Below are 23,049 nucleotides of genomic sequence, written 5' to 3' on the forward strand. Positions count from 1 at the left end.
GGTGCCTGGCCAGCCTGGGTGAGGGGCTGATGGCTGTTTGCAGCTGGTCACACCCCCTTCAGGGTGGGGGTCCCCTCTGGGGTGCCTGGCCAGCCTGGATGAGGGGCTGGTGGCTGTTTTCAGGCTGGCCACACCCCCTTTAGAGTGGGAGTCCCCACTGGAGTGCCTGGCCAGTCAGGGTGAGGGGCTGAGGGCTGTTTTCAGGCTGGCCGGCGACTGAAGCTCCCAGCCTCTCCTTTTGTTCTTTTTTTTTATTCTGGGATTTATTTACCTTCTATAATTGAAACTTTGTTGCTTTCGGAGCTCAGAGCCGGGCCGCGGCAGGTGGGGAACCTTGGCTTCCTTCATCACTGGAACAAGCAAGCCTCCTGCTCCCTTCAGCTGCGTGGCTTGCCGGCCGCATCTTGGTTGGGATAATTTGCATATCCTGCTGATTAGCCAATGGGAAGCGTAGCAGAGGTATGATCAATTACCATGTTTGTCTATTATTAGATTAGATACTAGAGGCCTGATGAACGAAATTCGTGCACTGGGGAGGAGGGGTATCCCTCAGCCCAGCCTGCACCCTCTCCAATCTGGGACCCCTCTCACAATCCAGGACTGCTGGCTCCCAACCGCTCACCTGCCTGCCTGCCTGATTGCCCCTAACCCAGTGGTCGGCAAACTCATTAGTCAACAGAGCCAAATATCAACAGTACAACGACTGACATTTCTTTTGAGAGCCAAATTTTTTAAACTTAAACTATACAGGTAGGTACATTGTTATTAACTTAATTAGGGTACTCCTAAGGCTTAGAAAGAGCCACACTCAAGGGGCCAAAGAGCAGCATATGGCTCGCGAGCCACAGTTTGCCGACCACAGCCTTAACCGCTTCTCCTGCCTGCCAGATCACCCCTAACCACTCCCCTGCAGGCCTGGTTGCCCCCAACTGCCCTCCCCTGCAGGCCTGGTTGCCCCCAACTGCCCTCTCCTGCTGGCCTGGTCACGCCCAACTGCCCTCCCCTGCTGGCCTGATCACCCACAACTGCTCTCCCCTGCCGACCATCTTGTGGCAGCCATCTTGTGTGAGAGTCAATTTGCATATTATCTCTTTATTATATAGGACTAGAGGCCCAGCGCACAATTAAATTGTGCAGAGTCCCTAGGCCTAGCTGCAATTAGGGCCATGTCCACTGTCCAGCGTCACTCCTCCACCTCCGTGGCCCCTGCACCGTGAACCTCCACGCTCACAGTCCCCACCCCGCGAGGCTCCTCAGCCTTAGCTACCCTGCAAAGCTCCTCGCTCACATCCCCCACCCTGCCTCTGCCGCACTGCAACGCTCCACACTAACAGCCCCCGACCCATGAGGCTCCTCGGCCTCTGCTGCCCATGCCCCACAATGCTCTTCTGCCTCAGCAGCTCCACGAAGCTCCATGCTAACAGCCCCTGGCCCGCGGGGCTCCTCGGTTTCAGCCGACACCGCTCCACGATGCTCCTCTGCCTCAGCAGCTCCGTGATGCTCCACTCTCGCCGCCCCCGCCCCACAATGCTCCTCTGCCTCCCCGCCCCACAAAGCTCCATGCTCAAAGCCCCCGCCCTGCGAGGCTCCTCAGCCTCCGTGACACTGCCCCGCCACGCCATGAGAGCCGACTGGTCCTTTGGTCGTTTGGGCCCACAGTTCCCGCTCCCTCAGCTCCCTAGCCTGGTGTTCGGTCGTCCATCCGGTCATTTTGGACATTACGGACCCTGGCTCTTTATAGATAGATAGATAGATAGATAATAGATAGATAGATAGATAGATAGATAGATAGATAGAGATAATAAAAGGCTAATATGCAAATTGTCCCCTGGACCAGGAGTTCGACTGGGAGTTCGACCAGGGGGTGGGGCGGGCCGGCCAACCACCCACGGCCCCTCCCCCAATCGGCTGCCCCCAACCTCCCGCATTCCCTCTCCCTGGCCAGCCCGGCCCAATCGGCTGCGATTGGGGCGGTCCGGTGGGACCCCCCCATCTGTGCACGAACTCGTGCACCAGGCCTCTAGTATATAGATATATAGATCATAAAGCTGGAACCAATTAGGAGGCTATTAAACTAATCTAGGTGAGAAATGATAGTGGTTTGAACCAGAGTGACAGCAGTGGAGATAGATTAGGTAGTCTACCTTTTATTTGTGCCCCCAGCTCCAGTAGAGACCACATTTGGAGCAGCAGCTGCAACAGAAATCACCAAATGAATAAATTTATAATACTCCATTGTTCTTTTTCAGGACCTTTCCAAAATGGTAGGATTCTGGATATATCTTAAGAGTGGAGCTGACAGGATTTTGTTAATGAATTGGATGTATACAGAGAAAGTGAAGAGTGAAAGATAATCTTTAATTAAGGCTGCTGGCTGAGCAATCAAAAGAATGGTATTGCCATTTACACCAAGATGCAGAGGACAGAAGGAGAGCAAATCAGGAGTTTGGTTGTTCAGTCTGATAAAACGTAAATGTTTATGAATGGTATAGTTATATGTCTAACTGTTGAAAATGGCTAGCTCCAAGTCTAACAAACATTATATTCACCATTAAACAGTCCAAATCTCCAAGTCTGAATGTAATATCTCCTCCCTCTGTATCACTACTTTTTTTTCCCATTACTTATAACATTTATTACCTTTTATGTATTATAACTATTGGTGTATGTCATATGTCATAGAACTTAGGCACCCTGAGAGTAGAGTTCATGGTTTATAATTGTATAATATTACAAAGAGTCACCATTTATTGAATATATTTACCAATTAGCTAACTTAATCCTTCTATTATCACTTCCTTTATTAGTATTTAACACATAAGAAAATTCAGGTTCAGAGATATTAAGTAACTGATGCAAAATTACACTGCTAATAAATAGGCTGACATTTAAACTCAGGTTTATCTGAATCTAAAGCTAAAGCCAATGCTTCATATTGTCATTAATCAACCTCAGTACCTAATTTAAAGCCTTACCTACAAAAGGCACCTAACATATTTGTATTGAATAAATAACTAGTTTAAAAAAAGTTAACTGTCTTGGGACAGAAGGTAAATTAGAATCAGACTAATGATCTGATCGGAATTGGAAGACACAGGAAAAGAGATAAGAAAATCCTTAATAAGGTTTACAAAGCTTGGCATAATTTAGCCAATGCCTATCAGGCAGGCCATCCATACTGGCCTTCTTGGATGCCTTAAACCTTCCATGCTTCTTTTCTCCTAAAAGTTGCTAAGACATAGTTCTAAGAACCTCTTACTTTTCCCTAAGTTAATTCCATTCATCCTTCAGAGCTATGCTCAAATATCACTTCTTCAAGGTAACTGTACTTGACTACCTCCTCTCACTTGAACTAATTTCTGTAATAAGCTCATAATACCCCTCACTTCTTTACTTATCACAATATAAATAAATATGTACTTAGTACCTCTCTTCCCTACAAGAATATAAGCTGCATAAGGGCAGGATCCTTATATGTCAAGTTTATTGCAGTAATTAATATATGTTTTAAATTATTTATAATACTTGTTATAAATTATTAATATTCAATAAATCCTATGCAGTGGGACTTTGACTTATGAGTTTAATTCGTTCCGTGACGGAGCTCGTAACTCAAATTACTCGTATGTCAAATCAAAAAGTGAACGCGTGAGACACGTGATGCTGGGCTGATGTTGTGGCGTTCACTGTGACATTCGCTGCGCCAACTAGCGGTGGGGTATCTGAAGCTGGCTCGTAACCCGAATTTTAGCTCACAACTCAAAGCAAAAAATCAGCCGAGAGACGGCTCGTATCTCGAAAAACTCGTTAGTCGGGACACTCGTAAGTCAAGGCCCCACTGTATAATAAAAGCCTAATATGCTAAGTGTTCGGTCATCCAGTCGCCTGTTCAACCAATCAAAGCATAATATGCTAATGATATGCTTAGCATAATGATATACTTAGCATAATGATATGCTAAGGCCGCTCAATGCTTGCTATGATGTGTACTGACCATCAAGGGGCAGAGAGTCGACCAGTAGGTTAGTTTGCTGCTGGGGTCCAGCCAATTGGGACTGAACAAGATGGGCCGGACACACCCTGGAGCTGTCCCACAAACCCGCCCCGCTGGCCAATCTCCCGTGTCCCTCTCAGCCCCGATCATGCACTGGTGGGGTCCCTTGGCCTGGCCTGTGCTCTCTTACAATCCAGGACCCCTCAGGGGATGTCAGAGAGCCGGTTTCGACCCGATGGCGGAACGACCAGTCCCTATGACGCGCACTAACCACCAGGGGGCAGACACTCAACGCTGGAGCTGCCCCCCTGGTGGTCAGTGTGCTCCCACAGGGGGAGTCCTGCTTAGCCAGAACCTGGACTCACAGCTGGCGAGTGCAGCGGTGCTCACACTGCCTCCGCAGCAGCACTAAGGATGTCCAACTGATGGCTTATACCTGTGAGTGGGCCTAAGCCGTCAGTCGGACATCTGCCGAGGGCTCCCGGACTGCGAGAGGGTGCAGGCCGGGCTGAGGGACCCCCCCAAGTGCACAAATTTCGTACACTGGGCCTCTAGTATTTAATAATAAATAAAGGCAGCCAGTGTGACTCAATAGTTGAGCATTGACCTATGAACCAGGAGGTCATTGTTCGATTCCCTGTCAGGGCACATGCCCAGATTGCAGGTTTGATCCCCAGTAGAAGGCATGTAAGAAGCAGCCTGCCAATGATTATCTCTCATCTCCCTCTCCCTTTCTCTCTGAAGTCAATAAAAATATATTTTAAAAAAAATTAAAGACAGCCATTACAGATTATCACAGAGTAGATTATATCAGACCAATTCTCCTGGCTTTCTTAACTATAAAAACTGGATTTAAAAACAAAATTAACAAAGAAAGCAACCAGCATGCAAGAAGCTAAAATACCAGAGAAAAGGGAAATGCAGAGTTAAGTCTGACAGTCTCCATTACTTTTTCCTTCTGAGGCAACTAACTGCAGACTAGAGTTTTTGGCAGTCTCACAGGACTGCAGAGACAGAGATTAGAGTTCAGGATTTAGCGAGACAGGCAGGATTTGAGGAGCTAAGATTCCAGAGAAAAGGCAACCACAGAAAAGTGAGCCTGGACATCCTGTACTGCTCTTCCCTTCAGGTTATTCACTGAATCCTAACCTGCATGGGAGTGAGAGGCCAAAAGCTAAGCAAAGTGCCTATTTTGAAGCAAAAAAGGTAAGCAGAACTTTTGGTAGCCTCACAGTGCTAGAAAAAGAAAAATTACAGTTCAGGGCCTGCCAAGAAGAGAGGCCCTGGCAAACACCCCAGGATTCCATTTGATACCTCTGAAAGACAACACTCTTGGAGTAAGGGGAAACTGGATTTAAATCAGCTCTTAAGAAGCCTAAAACAAAGAATCAAGTCATCTCAACCCTGTATTGGATCAAGGTCATCTGCTCCTACTTTTAACTACCACCAGAAAAAAATTAAATCCTCTCTAGAGAACAATATCATCATCAAGACCCTCTATAATTTCTTATACACAATGTCTGACATTGATTTTTTTAAATAACTAGGAATGTTATGAGACAGGATCAAATGACTAAAAGTCAAGGAAGAAATCAGACAACAGAAAAAGACCAAAAGGGGATCTAGATATTGTAATTATCAGACACAGACTTTAATATGTGATTGATATGTTCAGGAAAATAGATGGCAAAATGAGAATTTCACCAGGAAACTGGAATCTATAAAAAAAATTAAATGGAGATTCTAGAATTTAAAAAATACATAATAGGAAATTATTAAACAGATGCTTGTAACAGCAGATTGGACACTAAGTGAACTAGAAAACAGAAATTATCCAGATAAAGCACAGGGGGGGAAAAAGATGAAAAATACAGAAAAGTACATAAAACATATTGGATGCAGAGAAAAATCTAACACACAGATATCTAGAATTCCAGAAGAAAGTGAAAGAGTGGAGCAGAATTAATATCTTGACAAGATACCAAGCTACAAATTAAGAGGGTCTATGGAACTTAAGCATCTCAAAATACAACGAAAACCACTGAAAAGCATTATTGAAAGCTGATGAAAATTAAAGACATTGCTTCTCTAACAAAAACAACTGAATCAGAAGACAATGGGATGATGAAAGAAAATAAATGCCAACCTAGAATTCTATGTCCAATAAAAATATCCTCCAAAAATAAAGACAAAATTTAAAAATGCTTTCAGACAAAAACTACCAGTAGATTCACACTAAAAAAATAGGAATTACCTATGAAGAAAATAATCTCATAGGAAAGCATCCTAATCCTAATATATAAAAACCCAGGGTCTGTAATGTCCAAAACGACTGAAGGCTCAACTGACCGTAAGTCAGTCCTCCAGTCAGTGCTGGGTTGCCGTGGAGACCAGCACTGACTGCCACCGCTGTGGGCACGGTGACCCAACACTGACCGCCAAGGGGGCTGCGTATCAGGCCCGGAGAGAGGCCTGCAGAGAGAAGCAGGGTCTGATCCGGAGCCTCTGTGGCAGCTGCTGATCAACACTTGCCTCTCTCTTTCTCTCCGGGCCTGGCCAGCAGCCCCACCTTGATTTCTCTCCGGGCCTCAGCTGGGGCTGCTGATCAGCCCCACCTCTCTGATCAGGCCCAGAGATAGGTCCAGAAATGCTGACTGGCATAGAAACCGACCAATCAGTACCAAATCTGGGTGAGCCAATGGCTGCCTAGGAGGTGGAGCTTTTTATGCTGACTGGCATAGAAACCGACCAATCAGTACCAAATCTGGGTGAGCCAATGGCTGCCTAGGAGGTGGAGCTTTTTATGCTGACTGGCATAGAAACCGACCAATCAGTACCAAATCTGGGTGAGCCAATGGCTGCCTAGGAGGTGGAGCTTTTTATGCTGACTGGCATAGAAACCGACCAATCAGTACCAAATCTGGGTGAGCCAATGGCTGCCTAGGAGGTGGAGCTTTTTATGCTGACTGGCATAGAAACCGACCAATCAGAACCAAATCTGGGTGAACTGCGAAGACAGAACCTAAGGTGGGGACAGAGGAGGGGTTTTAAGGGCAATAGCTGTTTGGTGTAAGGTGTAAGAAAGTGGTTCAATGTTTTAATGACTGGTTTGGCAGTATAGTGCATATGGCTGACGATCAGTCCAGATACAGGGATTATGTATTTTTGTCTGCCCATAGCATCTCCTCCTGCTGATAAAGGCTTCCCCCCTCATTTAAGCAATCCTATCTTATATAATCTATCTATACTAATAAAAGGGTAATATGCTAATGAGATCGGGTTGACCGGCCATCTTCCCAACGTCCAACTTCCTTCCAAACAAAGCCATGGTGGTGGGGGCCGAGGCAGAGGCAGTTAGGGGCGATCAGGCCAGCAGGGGAGGGCCATTGAGGGCGAGATTAGGCCAGCAGGGGAGGGCCACTAGGGGCGAGATTAGGCCGGCAGGGGAGGGCAGTTGGGGGCGAGATCAGGCTGGCAAGGGAGGGCAGTTAGGGGTGATCAGGCAGGCAGGGGAGAGCAATTAGGGGTGAGATCAGGCCGGCAGGGGAGGGCCATTGGGGGCAACCAGGCTGGCAGGGGAGGGCAGTTGGGGGTGAGATCAGGCTGGCAGGCAGAGAGGTTAGGGGCGATCAGGCAGGCAGGCAGAGGGGTTAGGGGCAATCAGGCAGGCAGGCAGAGGCAGTTAGGGGCGATCAGGCAAGCAGGCAGGTGAGTGGTTAGAAGCCAGCGGTCCCAGATTGTGAGAGGGATGTCCGACCGCCGGTTTACAATGTGACTTTGCTACTCCTCCTATCAAGAGTATTTCTCTAGCTCTTGCAATGAGGGTTTAGTTATGTGACTTGCTTTGGCCAATAGGGCATTAGAAATGTCAGCAGAGACTAGATGGATTTGTCTTTTCTTGATACTCTTAGAACTTTCAGCCATCAGTTGAATGAATCTGTCTGCTGGAACGGCCATGTAGAAAATAAACTCCCTTACCCCTACCCTGGCCAAAAGCCTGCCAACCAATAAACATATGAATGAGGTTATTCTATACCATCTGGCCCCAGCCAAACCACTGTCAGATCACAGAGATCAATATAGCCCAAGCCAAACTGCCAATCCAGATACTCATGAGCTATTATGTGATTTATTTTAAGCCACTAAGCTTTTTATGAAACAAAAACTATCTGATACAGAACTAATATATGTAAGTAGATAAGTAGTTCTCAAATAAGGTTGACTTTGCTTCTCAGGGGTCATACAGCAATATCCAAAGACATTTTTGGTTATCAAACTGGGTGAACACTACTGGTATCTAGTGAGTAGAAAGGTCAGGAATACTGCTAAACATCGTAGAAGGCCTCCAGAACAGAAAATTATTCAGCCCAAAATGTTAACAGTGCCAAGTAAAGCATGCTAGAACAAGGCAGCCTTGAGAACAATCTTATCCAAATGAACTTTCTGCAATGATGAAATGTTCAATATCTGTAGCCACAGCCACATTTGGCTAGTAAGCACTGGAAATGGGGTTAATTTGACAGAGGAACTAGTTTTTATTATTTAATTAATTTAAATAGCCACATATAGCTAGTGGCTTCTGTATTGGATAGCACAGCTCTAAAATTTAGATTCTAATGTTGCTGAGAACAGAGAAATTAGGTTGGATAACAATGGTAACAATGAGTTTTTATAAAGTTAAGGCCCGTAGTCACTTGCTATAAAAAAATATTCTACTTTGCTTCAATATCTATAAATTCTAAAATGTACTATTCTGATAAAATAATAAACTGAAAAAAATTTAAATAAATTTACCAGATTTCTGCAAAAAACAATTATTCATAAAATAATGGCTAACAACCTTAACTACAGGGATTTTCTAGATTATTAGTATGAAAGACCTAGGAATTTCCTATTCTTTTTTTCTTTTTTAAGTTTAAAGTGATTTGAGAACTGCTGCATTGTAGAGGTCTTCAAGTTTTACCAAATGAACAGTTTTTAATCAAATCATTCAGTCATTTTAATATTCTCTTACTCTGTTACTCCCATGAAGCAGTTCATTATCCTTTCTTATCCTCTTCTCTACCCCCACGCTATCTACCATAAGAGAAGTTGATCCAATGCTGGTACAATTCCACAGACTTTTTCTCACTTGTCAGCATTAAGTAGGTCAGTTTTCTGCTCCAGTGGGTGTTTTGGCAATAGGTTTTCTTACTAGAATACAGTGGCTACTCTGCCTGGTAAGCACATACCACAAATAAAAAAGACTGAATAACTCTCCTAAGGGAAGAACAGGCTGCCTGATCTCTAGGAGAAAATCCCTGCATCTTAACTAAATACTACCAGAAAATTCTGACAGAAAACAAAATGAAACAGAAATAAAGAAGATTCCAATTCAAAATGTGTTCTATATAGTGAAGACTAGAATTTTTAAGGTCTTCAGTATCTAGCAACCCACTAAGATTTTGTTGGGACTCTGATAAGTGCTCAGCCCAATTCTAATCACTAAGATTATACTTTTTTTAAAAAAGGTAATAAAGGACACACAATCTATCAAATGTTTCCTTAAGAATTTTAGTAGAAGAAATCTTACCACTAAAACTAAAATTCTGGAAAACCTCTCCCTTGTAAACTATGACTTCCCGTGAGAAAAATTTTTTTTAAGTCATAACTTTAAAATTTTAATGATTGTATTATAGCAGAAAGAAAATTTGGTAGAAGTTTATTAGAATAAATGATACACATTATTAAGTTATTGTTATTTCTTTAAAAAAAATCAGTACTGTCTATTGTGAGTCTGACAACTCAGTTTTAAGTTTTTAATCATTTGTAAATCAAATATTAAAGAAGAAACTTGACAGATACACATTCAGCTAGTTAATGTATTTCACATCAAATCGAAAGTTCCTGCAGGGGCAAGATTAATATCCCCTATTAAGAACAGTGATTCAAATAAAAAAAATTAAATGGTTGAAACAACATATCTATTGGACTTGTTTTCCAGAAAATTCCAAGAATTTTGACAAATCCTAGAAGAATAAAATGTAAAGCTTACAAAGCAGATCACTAATTGAGGTAACTATAGAACACACTCACTAGAAATAAATTACATTAAAAAAATAAAACAATGTGTTGTGACAAATTTTCACATTGTTATAAAATAAGCTGACATTCACTTTATCATATTGCACTTACTGTTAAAAAGCAAAATAGTAAGAAATACAGAAAATTTCAGATATAATATAAATTCCAGGAAAAAGATAGAAACTCATTCATCTTTACTTAAAATTGAAAGAAATGCACTGAGACTTATTTCTGTTAAGAAAAGGAGTTTCTCTCAGCCAAAAAGCTAACCACTCTCTTCTCCACTGCCAGATATTAAAAGTAGATAAAATCAAATTTAAGAGTAAAAATTTTTATATCTGAATGTCAAAATATGCAATGGCTACTTAGAAAAAAAAAAGTCCCATCATCATGACCAATTAACAAGTTCTCTTTTATTATATTGTTTTTGAATGTACTTAACTCCTTGACAAAATGTCATAAAGTTAGCAGAATATACAGTAAAAACTGACAGATTGTTTTCAAGACCAACAAAACCATGAAGAAATATGAGAGGGTATTGGTTTTTTCATTTATACACAAAGCAGTTGAAGATAACAAGGTAGCTCATTTGCTACATGGCCCAACTAACTTCCATCCATTCGTTCAATTCTAACTCAGTTCCCAGAATTTAGCTGTCTGAAAAGTCCCCAAGATGACTAGGATACCTTTGTGAAGCCTGGAATCATTCTGCAGCTAGTAAGCTAATAATGGCCCATTCATTAAAAAGAATCAAATCTACTGGGGTGGGGTATGTGTATGTGTGGCCCAAATCAGCTCCATCCTTGAGACCTTCAGAGAACTCTCTCTACCTTAAGGATGAAAAAAAAGCTTGCTTAGAGACAGAAAGCCACTGAACTAATAATAAATATTTCTATTCTTTTAATATTTCCGTTTCTGCTTGTATCTTCTTATATCCCAGTATTATCGATGACACAGTTCTTCTAGTGATTCTATAATTTTTCTTTTATACTTTCATTTCTATAATTTTCTCTTTTATTAGTATTCTCCTATCCATCTCAGAATCCATTCTTCTGTTCATTTAAAATTCTACCCTATTCTCTGCCACTAACTTGTTGGGAGGGGGAGTAAACTTCAAAGGCATGTTAAAAAAAAAAAGACTACGGTATTATGGCAAAAACTAACAGATGGTTTGATAACACATATATACTTTTTCTCCTACAGTTCTTTTGCTCTGTACACCATATCTCCAACTAGGGCTGTAATACAGTGATAAAACACTGCACTTTAAGTCAGAAGTACTGTGCTAAATATCTGACTGCCACTTTCAAACTACATGACTTTAAATAAGTCACATAAGCCAGAGCCAGTTTGGCTCAATGGATAGAGCACTGGCCTGCAGACCAAAAAGTCCCAGGTTCGATTCCGGTCAAGGGCACATGCCTGGGTTATGGGTTCGATCCCCAGTGGGGGACATGCAGGAGGCAACCAATCAATGATTCTCATCATTGATTTTTCTATATCTCTCTCCCTCTCTCTTTAGATAGATAGATAGATAGATAGATAGATAAAATAAGTCACATAATGTCTCTGACCTCCATTTTATACATATCTTCTCTTTTGACTCAATAAGGTGGGCAAAAGCATAAAGCTAATACCATGCTTATGTCACGGGTAGGGAAATGCATACATGATGAAAACAATTTTAAAATCATATGATTAGCCCTAGCTGGTTTGGCTCAGTAGTTAGAGCGTCAGCCCGCTGACTGAAGGGTTGGAGGTTTGATTCCAGTCAAGGGCACGTACGTACCTCATACCTCGGCTGCAGGCTTGATCCCTGGTGCCAGTTGGGACATGTGCAGGAGGCAACCAATTGATGTGTCTCTCTCACATTCATGTTTCTCTCTCACTGTCTCTCCCCCTCTTTTACACTCTTTCTAAAAATCAATGGAAAGAATATCCTCAGGTGAGGATTAACAATAAATAAATAAAATCATATGATTAGTCACTGTTTAAGGTGGAACCATAATGTATACATCTCCTGATTTTCACTGGTATTCTTTCTTCTCCAATATACTGCCTTAAACTATATTATCAGAGACACACTGGTTATGTGTATCATCTTACTCAACAGGCTTACATGCCAAAAGGCCACCAGAAATTACCTGATGTTTTACCTTATCAACAAAAATAAAAACAAATGTATCAAAAAGCACTATAATATAATCCATGTTATGAAGACATAACATGTAAAGAGCATTTTAAGAACAAAAAAAAGCAAAAGACAATAAGAGATGACAAAGGAAGAAATATAAATCCATAAAAAAACATTTGGCCCAGCAATTCTATTTCTAGGAACTATACTAAAGGCATAACACAAGTATACAAAGATGAATATTAAAAAATGTTAAGTGTAGCAACATTTATACTATTAAAAAGTTTATAAACTTAAATATTAAAAAATGGGGACTTGTTGAATAAATTATGGTATATCTAAACCAGTGATGGCAAACCTATGACACGCGTGTCAGAGGTGATACACGAACTCATTTTTTTGGTTGATTTTTCTTTGTTAAATGGCATTTAAATATATAAAATAAATATCAAAAATATAAATCTTTGTTTTACTATGGTTGCAAATATCAAAAAATTTCTATATGTGACACGGCACCAGAGTTAAGTTAGGGTTTTGCAAAATGCTGACACGCCGAGCTCAAAAGGTTCGCCATCACGGTGCTGTCCTCTCCTCTGTTTTTACTCTTTTTACTTATGCTCTCCCCTCTGTCTGAAGTGCCATGTCCCTTTTTAAATTTTTTTTATATTTCAAGAAAAACTATTTTAAATATTACCAAAACTGTACTAACATAGTATATCACAAAAGTTATAGGAAATATTAAAAATCTGCAAATAACAGGATTACTTCTATTATATTCTAAAATATTTTTTTCCTCTGGCTCTATTTTTGTTCATCAGTTTATGTTGTTCATTATATTCCACAAATGAGTGAGATCATGTGATATTTATCTTTCTCCAACTGACTTATTTCACTTAGCATTTTTATAGCAGCGTACTATTCCATTGTGTAAATGTACCACTGATTTTTAATCCATTCATCTGCTGATGGGCACTTAGGCTGTTTCCAAATCTTAGCTATTCTAAATTGTGCTGCTATGAACATAGAAGTGCATATATCCTCTCTGACTGGTGTTTCTGATTTCTTGGGATATATTCCTAGAAGTGGGATTACTGGGTCAAATGGGAGTTCCATTTTTAATCTTTTGAGGAAACTCCATACTGTTTTCCACAGTGGCTGCACCAGTCTGCATTCCCACCAGCAGTGCATGAGGGTTCCTTTTTCTCCACATCCTCGCCAGCACTTTCTTGTTGATTTGTTGATGATAGCCATTTTGACAGGTGTGAAGATGGTACCTCATTGTCCTTTTTTCAATATAGTTTTTAAACTTATGAAGTGCTAAAACAAGCCCCTCCTCTGAAAACGCATTAGTTAGAATAGTGGGATAAAGGGGGAAGAGGTAGTTTGAAAAAATATTCTAAAATTATCATTGCTTTGATTGGCTTTTAGAGACAGTAACTAATTTTTGATATTTCACTAAACATGAAAGCAGAATGAGATTTTTGTGTTTATCAAAGTAATCTTTTAAATGTTATCTACTTAAACATCAAAGATCACATCCTTCTTTGAAGCCTTCCCCAAACCTCCAAAGCAAAGTCAGATACTCCCTCCACTGTTTCCCAAACCATTCTTTTTTTCTCTATTTTATTTTATTTTTTAATCCTTGCCCAAGGATATATTTTCATTGTTTTATTGGAGAGAGAGGAAGGGAGAGGGAGAAAGAGAAACATCTATCGGTTGCCTCCCGCATGCACCCCAACTGGGGATCGAACCTGCAACCTGGGTGAGTGTCCTGCCTGGAAATCGAACCTGAGACCTTTCAGTGTATGAGATGATGCTCCAACTAACAGCCACACAGGCTGGGGTCCAAACCACTCTTTAGATAGCACTGTCATAGGAATCATTGCCCTTCACTGTCTGTCTTCTTTATAAGACCGAGTTCCTTGAAAACAAAAACTAGATCTTAAGCATTTTGTACTCTTGATACTTAGAACAGGTCCCAGCACATAGTAGGTCCTCTATAAATGCTTATTGAATGTCTACATTCAAACTCTACTTTTCTGTTTATCAGAAACACTCACTGCCTTAGGAAACTTTTTAAACCTCTTTCAGCAACAATGGGGACACAAAACCACTGTGTGAGGGATTAAAGCACCATGATATATAGAGGGCACCAAAAAATGCTACTCTGCTTTCCTTTTTCCCTCCTGACAGTGCATCATAAAAATATTAGAGAGCCCTAGCTGATTTGGCTCAGTGAACAGAGCGTCGACCTGCAGACTGCAGGGTCCCCGGTTCAATTCCAGTCAAGGACACATGCCTGGGCCGCAGGCTCAATCCCCAGTCGGGGGTGTGGAGGCAGTCGATTAATGACTCTCTCTCATCGTTGATGTTTCTATCTCCTCTCCCTCTCCCTTTCCCTCTGAAATCAATAAAAATATATTTTTTAAAAATTAGAGAAACTCACCTCCTTAAAGAGAACTGAAATGCTTGAAATGAACTGCATAGACAATAACCTTGCAGAAATTTAAATTAAAAAAAAAAAATTCTGCCCTGGCCGGGTGGCTCAATTAGTTAAAACATTGTCCCATACACCAAAAGGCTGCAAGTTCGATTCCCAATCAGGGCACATACATATGCTAGGTTTCAAGTTCGATCCCAAGTTGGGGTGCGTATGGCAGACAACTGACAATGTTTCTCTCTCATGGGGATGCTTCTCCTCTCTCACTCTCTCCCCACCCCCTTCCTCGCTTTAAAAATTAATAAACATATATCTTTGAGTGAGGATTTTAAAAAATGTTTTTTTAGGGTGCCAGAAGACGAGAGAGAGCAAGATATTGAAAACCTATTTGAAGAAATAATGACAGAAAACTTCCCCCACCTGCTGAAAGAAATAGACTTACAAGTCCAGGAAGCGCAGAGAACCCCAAACAAAAGGAATCCAAAGAGGACCACACCAAGACACATCATAATTAAAATGCCAAGAGCAAAAGACAAAGAGAGAATCTTAAAAGCAGCAAGAGAAAGAGACTCAATTACCTACAAGGGAATACCCATACGACTGTCAGCTGATTTCTCAACAGAAACTTGGCAGGCCAGAAGGGAATGGCAAGAAATATTCAAAGTGATGAATACCAAGAACCTACAACCAAGAATACTTTATCCAGCAAAGCTATCATTCAGAATTGAAGGTCAGATAAAGAGCTTCACAGATAAGGAAAAGCTAAAGGAGTTCATCACCACCAAACCAGCATTATATGAAATGCTGAAAGGTATTCTTTAAGAAGAGGAAGAAGAAAAAGGAACTCTTACCATTTGCCACACCATGGATGGAACTAGAGAGCATTATGCTAAGTGAAATAAGCCAGTCAGAGAAGGATAAATACCACATGATCTCACTCATTTGTGGAATATAATGAACAACATAAACTGATGAACAAGGACTGATCCAGAGATGGAGAGGCATTGATTGGACTGTCGGGCCTTGGAGGGAAGGTAGGGGAGGGCAGGGTTAAGGGGGAAAGATCAACCAAAGGACTTACATGCAAGCATATAGGTCTAACCAATGGACACGGACAACATCTGAACAATAAAGATTTAATTAAAAAAATAAAAATAAAATAAAAATTTCCAGCTGTGCTTGTTATGGACTGTAATAAAACCACTATTTTTTTCTAATAGTGAAGATGCCTTATCCTGTTTCAGGCAGCTGTGAGCACTGATGACACAGATAAGTGGAGTGCTCAAGCTTTAGCATACATGAGAGTCACCGGGAAGGCTTGTTAAGGCACAGACTGCTGGGCCCTGAGGTTTCTGATTGAATAGGTCAGGGAAGAGGCCCCAGAATTTATATTGTTAACAATTCCTAGATGATGCTGATGATACTGGCCCAGGGACCACAGTTTAAGAATCATTCATATTCCGACATGATGGAGAAGATTACCTCTTCTTCTCTGAGATTGTAAATATAAACTAATATAAACTGGAGCTGACTACATGAAGAAAGCTACCTGTCTTAGAAGGCAAAGAGGCAAAGAAAAACAGAGTTGAGAAATAAGAAATAAAACTAAGATAGTCTTTTGAGCCCCTAGTATCTCTACTAAATCAGATTTGACTCTGGATTATTCAATTACTTGGGCCAATAACTCTTTTTCCCCCTTAAACTGGGTTTCTGTCACCTGAAACTATTAGAGTCTAACTAAAACTGTGGGGAGTAGGAGTGGAAGAGATGAAGGCACAAGGCTCTAGTAACACACAGACATCCATAATACTAGCTGAAACAGCGAACTTTTAGATAAAATTACATTTTGGTTATAATCTATAATCTAAAAGAAGTTACCACAATATTTTAATAATAAAAATAAAAGAAGTTACCATATTTTGTGGTTTCTTGGAAACTGATTTCCTGGCTACAATTTGACCAAAACCCTTTTCAGAAGTTTACAAGTTAGCTTTAACAGATACACCAGGAAATTAGACAGTTGTGCCTTAGTATTTAACCTCATTTAGCTTGATTAGCTGTTGTTTACAGGGAGCACAGATTTCTAAGTCAAGCCATACAATGTCATAAAAATTATTTAGCCTGCCCTAGCCCTAACCGTTTTGGCTCGGTGGATAGAGCGTCAGCCTGCAGACTGAAGGGTCCCGGGTTCGATTCCGGTCAAGGGCATGTACCTTGGTTTCGGACACATCCCCAGTGGGGGGTGTGCAGGAGGGGGCTGATTGATGTTTCTCATCGATGTTTCTAACTCTCTATCCCTCTCCCTTCCTCTCTGTAAAAAAAAAAAATCAATAAAATATACTTTTTAAAAAATTATTTAGCCTATAATATCAGTAATTAAAATGTGTGCTTTATCTCTCTATTCACTTATTTTAATCTCTCTACTACATAAAGATAACCTGATAAATATGTCCAGCAGGTAGAAGTTCACAAGAGAGAGAACCAGATTTAGGAGCCATCTACACTGACTTGACAATCAAAGTCAGGACTAGATAGTATGCCAAAAGAAGATGTGCAAAAATCCTTAACCTGGCTCATGCATGAGCTTCGGTGGAGGGGGTGGGAGAGTGGTGTCTATAAAGTTCCAAAACTGCAGGTAAAGTTCAATAGACATGTGCATTCTTCTGGTAAGAGGAGTCATTACCTATGTCCTATTTTGAAAGGAGGACAAGACCCCAAAAAGGGTTAAGAACTACTGGTATAAGGAGAGGAAGTATTAAAGAAGAGATTTATGAAATGGTGACTTTGGGTGGTGAACTCACAATTTATAGATGATGTATTACAGAATTGTACATATGAAAACCTATGTAATTTTATTAACCAATGTCACCCCCAATAAATTCAATAAAAATTTAAAAAGAAGAAACTTATGAATAACACTTATATTAAGAAGAGAAAATGAAAGGAATTTATCAATTACTAAGTGCCTATGAGAATTGTGTTATGCATATTACATATCATATTGCATTTAATCCTGATGATAACTCTGTGAGATGGGTATTAGTAGCTCAATTTTATAAGTAAGAAAACTGAGGCACAAAGAAATTAGGCAACTTGACTAAGGCTACGTAGTTACCCAAGCTACCATGCTATAGTGGAAGGTAAGATAAAACACTAAAGAATAATGGGGGTATCATTTCATCGCCAATGTTCATCATTTATTTTAGAGCAAGTAGTATGTCTGAGAACTAATTATTCAAGTCAAAACTATAAACTTTGGAGATATCACTAAGAACAAAATTATTGAATGCTTAATTAAGGCAGTAAATTATTAAATCATCAAATTATTTCTAAGGCTGTATAAATCTGGAAGCTTGGCAATTTGGCAGACTCTATTAATGCCATTCGAGTCCAAAGCAATCATTCTAGGGGGGAAAAGTCATTTAAGGATGAAGATTGGGATAAAGGCCAATTTTAGTGTTTGCAACTGCTCTTTAATAAAAGTCCAAGAACCACACTGAGAACCACTGATCTATGCAAGGACTTCTATGAAGCCATTAAAAAAAGTAGATCTATATTTATTGATATAATGTACATATGCAGTAGTGTGCTAATAATTTGGCTCTGGATGGAATTGGGCATGAAGAGGGAAGCTGTGATTTGTGGCATTTGCCAACTTCCATGGTGTAACTACTGCCATCATAGCTAATATGAAGCTATCAATGGTTTGGGCTTGCATAATTCATTAATTATTGGGCCTAGTGAGCCAGTGTACACCACCTAGGAAGGCACTTAAAAATATAAAAGGTAAAATGGTAATAGCAGTTATCTTTGAGTAGAAAGATTATGAGAATTTTCTTTTCTTTATGGTTTTCTATATTTTAACTAGAGGCCCAGTGCACGGATTCATGCACCAGAGGGGTTCCTCAGCCTGGCCTGTGGGGATCGGGCCGAAACCGGCTCTCCAACATCCCCCGAGGGGTCCTGGATTGCGAGAGGGCACTTCTTGGGTGACACACCTTGGAATCGGGCTCCCTCCTCTCTGGTTCCAGGTGCGTCACCCAAGAACTGCAGCTGCCAAGTCACCGCAGCTTGGCAGCTCCTGCGTTGGGCATCTGCCCCCTGGTGGTCAGTGCATGTCATAGCTACCAATCAGCTGGTAGAACAGCTGGCCGGTCGGTCACTTAGGCTTTTATATATAGAGAGATTGTTTTATAATGAACATTCTTATTTTTATAATAAAAAGATATTAGCATATTGAAAAATAATCAATTTAGATTAGAGTTCTTAATAGTTGCAATTTAGCAGTCCCTCTGGAGAGTATTATGCTAAGTGAAATAAGCCAGGTAGAGAAAGACAAGTATCACATGATCTCACTCATATATGGAATCTAACAAACAAAACAGAGTGATGAATAAAATAGATCCAGAGTCATAGAAACATGGAACAGACTGATGAATCTCAGAGGGAAGGCGGGGTGGGTGGGTGAGAAGAGATTAACCAAAGATCTTATATGCATACTAGAGGCCCAGTGCAGGAAATTTGTGGACTTGGGAATGGGTCCCTCAGCCTGGCCTGTGCCTTCTTGCAGTCCGAGAGCCCTTGGCGGAGAGGCTCCCGCCACCGCCGCTGCGCTCGCCAGCAGTGAGCCCAACTTCTGGCTGGGCGGCACTCTCCCTGTGGGAGCGCACTGACCATCAGGGGGAAGCTCCTGCGTTGAGCAGGATCGGGTCGAAACTGGCTCTCCAACATCCCCTGAGGAGTTCCAGATTGTAAGAGGGTGCAGGCCAGTTCAAGGGACCCCACCGGTGCATGATCGGGGCTGGGAAGGGACGCAGGAGGTTGGCCAGCAGGGGAGGGACTGCGGGAGGGCTCCAGGGCGTGTCTGGCCTGTCTTGCTCAGTCCCAATCAGCCAGACCCCAGCAGCAAGCTAACCTACCAGTCAGAGCATCTGCCCCCTGGTGGCCAGTGCATGTCATAGCAAGCGGTTGAGCAGCCTTAGCATATCATTAGCATATTACACTTTGATTGGTTGAACGGATGACTGGTCAACTTGACACTTAGCATATTAGGCTTTTATTATATAGGATATGCTTAACCCATGGACACAGACAATAGTGTGGTGAAGGCCTGGGGCCAGGGGAGAGGGGATGGGCTAGAAGGGGTCAATGGGGAAAAAAAGGGTACATCTGTATTACTTTCAACAATAAAGATAAATTTAAAATAAAAGTAAAGAGATACCCAACCTCACTCTCAATCACAGAAATGTCAATTAAGACAAAATACTTTACTAGTATACCCATCAGATTGACAAGACTAAAGAGGTAACACCAAATGCTGGTGAGGATGAAAGGAAATTGGAACCCTAATACATTGCGGGTGGGAGCATAAACTGGGTAACCATTTTGGAAAACAATCTGGCAATATTTCCTGAAATTAAGTATATACAATTCCTTTTCCACAATATATACTACAGAGAAACTTTTCCATAAGTTAATAGGGGACATGTATAAGGAGGTTTATAGCAGTACTATTTGTGTTAGCAGTTTCCAAGCCAAACCCAGAAATCCATTATTAGAAAAATGCATAAGTAAAATGTAGAAATGCATATATAATGAAATATTATGCAACAGTCAGTAGTTATAAACTAGATTTACACTTATGTTTCAATCTTAAAACAGTGTTGAACAAAAAAAAAACTGAGATTCACAGCACAATACCATTCAAGCTAAGGTTCACTCTGCATAACCCAAAGCTCATCTTCACAACAAAATTTAAAATCTTTTTGTTTCCCACAGTAATAGTCCAATTTCTGCAGCTGACAAATTTTTCTGAACAGATTAAAATTTCACTATTAATCAACAATATTCCTCTTAGCACAAAGTAAACCTCACATAAATTCCTAAAGTAAATTCAATGACTGATTCCCTATTATATGGATTCCAAAATAAGAAATGATAACTAAAAACAGCAGGAATAGATGCCTTTTACTGAGAGCCTACATGGTACTGCACTGTAAATATATAACCTCTAGTCCTTCTAAAAATCCTGAGACATAAACACTACACATTAATAAACTTTCTTATAGAGATTCATTGATTTGTCTAAGACCATACATCTAGTGCAAAGTGGAACTAGGAATAAAATCAAATCTGTCCACTATAAAGTCCATGCTCTTCCACTCTATTACAATGTACACCCCCCAAGACAAATATAATCATAATATCTCTTATTATAGTACTTCCAATGTAGCAGGCACTGTATTAGGTTACTTTACATAAATCATCTCCTTCACTCTTCATAATTACCCTAAATGGGGTTAGGTATTATTGACCCCATTTCACAGATGAGAAAACAGATACTTATAAATTCAATAACTTGTCCAAGGCCCCAAAATTCAAGCAAAGTTTCACCTTGCACAACCAAAAGCTCACCTTCACAACTAAATTTAAAATTCATTTTGTTTTCCACAGTATCCAGTAAAATGTTCCTATGTAATTATACATCATACTAAAGTAAAATGAATATTTTTAAGTTAAATGAATATAATGGAATATTATTTAACCTTAAAAATGAACGCAATTCTGGCACATGCTACAACACAGAATATCCTTGAAGACATTATGTTAAGTGAAATAAGTCAAAAACAAAAAGACAAATACTGTATGATTCCACTTACATGAGGTACCTAGATTAGTCAAATTCATAGACAGAAAGTAGAATGTTGGTTTCCAGGGGCTAAGGGAGAGGAAAATAGGGAGGTGTTGTTTAATGATTATAGCATTTCAATTTTGCAAGATGAAGAGTTCTGGAGATTGGTTGCACAACAATGTGAATGTACTAAACATTACTGACCTGTACACTTAAAAATAGCTACTATGGTAAATGTTATGCTTTGCTATAATCACTTCCTTACTACAAATTTTAAACATTTTTGTTAAACATTTCATACAAAAAGGTACTATACTTGTTAACAATGGGGAAGGGGGAAGACATGAACAAGAAGAAAGTCACACAACTTCTGTTTTGCCAAAAAACCTATATAAGCATGAACTGAACGCCATTTTTCAACTGAGAATTATTATAATTTTAGAAATAAGAATCTCACCAAAAAATAATGGTAAGTAGGAGAATCACTAACCAAAGAAATATAATTTCTGCCTTTATTATTCAATTCTTTTTACATTTAAAAAAATATTTACATAGTCATTTATCTTTTAAAAAATATATATATTTTTTTAAAATAATTTTAGAGAGGAAGGAAGGAGAAAGAGAGAGAAACACCAATGAGAGAGAATCACTGATGAGCTGCCTCCCACTGGGGATCAAGCCCACAACCTGGACATGTGCCCTGACCAGGAATCGATCCCTGACCTCTTGGTTCATGGGCTGACGCTGCTCAATCACTGAGCCACACTGGCCAGGCCAAAGTAATTTATGTTTACAAGAGAACCTTATCATTTACCTCCTTCCAGGGATTGAATAAGGTGCCATAGACTCACACCACTATGTTTGTAATTTCTATAGGGTGTTTTTGGAGTTTTTATTATTGTTTGTTTTAGTTTCCATCAGAAAGTAGATCTCACTCACTTAAGGAGTTTTTATCCCCTCAAACATAGGTCTTGTAGAATGGAGACAAGAAAAAGCAGTGAACAAACCTGACAAAGATGTTATCAGCAATTTATCTACTCAGATTTCTTAAAATCAAAAGTGGGCTAAAAAAAAATGCTTAAAACAAAAAAGGCAAGTTAATCACTTAAATATGTTGTATATATGTTCATATGTTTTGTTGTTAAGATACAATATTTTACACTACCTATAATCATTAATCCCAATCTATGTCTACGGGAAAACATCTCACTTTGTTTTCAAATGCAAAAAAACAAAACACAAACGAACAAAATAGCTTTCCCAATTATTGTACCTTTTGAACTAAAATATATTGTTTCATAAATTCAGTCAATTCTGATTATTCACAGTTGAGAACAAGTTTCTGAGGTTACCTTTATTGTCACAATACCTGGTTCAGTCATTTCCCACTGCAAAATATCTATCTACCTGTGAGTACTGGGGAAAGAGTACTGAGCCAACTCTGCTTAATTAGGCTAATATGATGTAAATCACCGAGGAACGGGAAAGCATCTAGACAGCAAGAAACTTTTCTGAGTCTAATAGATAACAAGATGTTCCCTAGAGCTTATTTCCCAGATATTGTGAATGGACCAACACCCCCATGTAATGCTTAGAGGATTATCTAAAAATATTATCCCATATAATAAAGAACATTATAACCTAATGAACAAAAAGATAGATACAGAGGCAGAGAAGCATCGAACAGACTGTCAAATTACAGCAGGAAGGCTGGGGATTGTTGGGGGGGAGAGGGGGTAAGAGATCAATGGAAGGACTTATATGCATGCATATAAGCAGAACCAATG

The 23,049-nt window shown here is 40.1% G+C and overlaps 1 protein-coding gene across 6 annotated transcripts in view; it reads right to left on the reverse strand.

Annotated features, from left to right (window-relative positions):
* Window positions 1–23,049, reverse strand: part of NUMB (numb homolog (Drosophila)) — a 141,221-nt gene that overhangs the window by 69,584 nt on the left and 48,588 nt on the right. For 5 of the 6 annotated variants that reach the window (XM_005865814.2, XM_005865812.2, XM_014539326.1 and 2 more), the window contains exon 3: window positions 2,145–2,193. The exons of the other annotated variant lie outside the window; for it this stretch is intronic. The gene's annotated coding sequence lies outside the window, so the exon portion shown is untranslated. The remainder of the gene's footprint in view (window positions 1–2,144; window positions 2,194–23,049) is intronic. 6 annotated transcript variants of the gene reach the window in all.

This window comes from Myotis brandtii, unplaced genomic scaffold (genome assembly GCF_000412655.1).
Source record: "Myotis brandtii unplaced genomic scaffold, ASM41265v1 scaffold213, whole genome shotgun sequence".
NCBI classification, from domain to species: domain Eukaryota; kingdom Metazoa; phylum Chordata; class Mammalia; order Chiroptera; family Vespertilionidae; genus Myotis; species Myotis brandtii.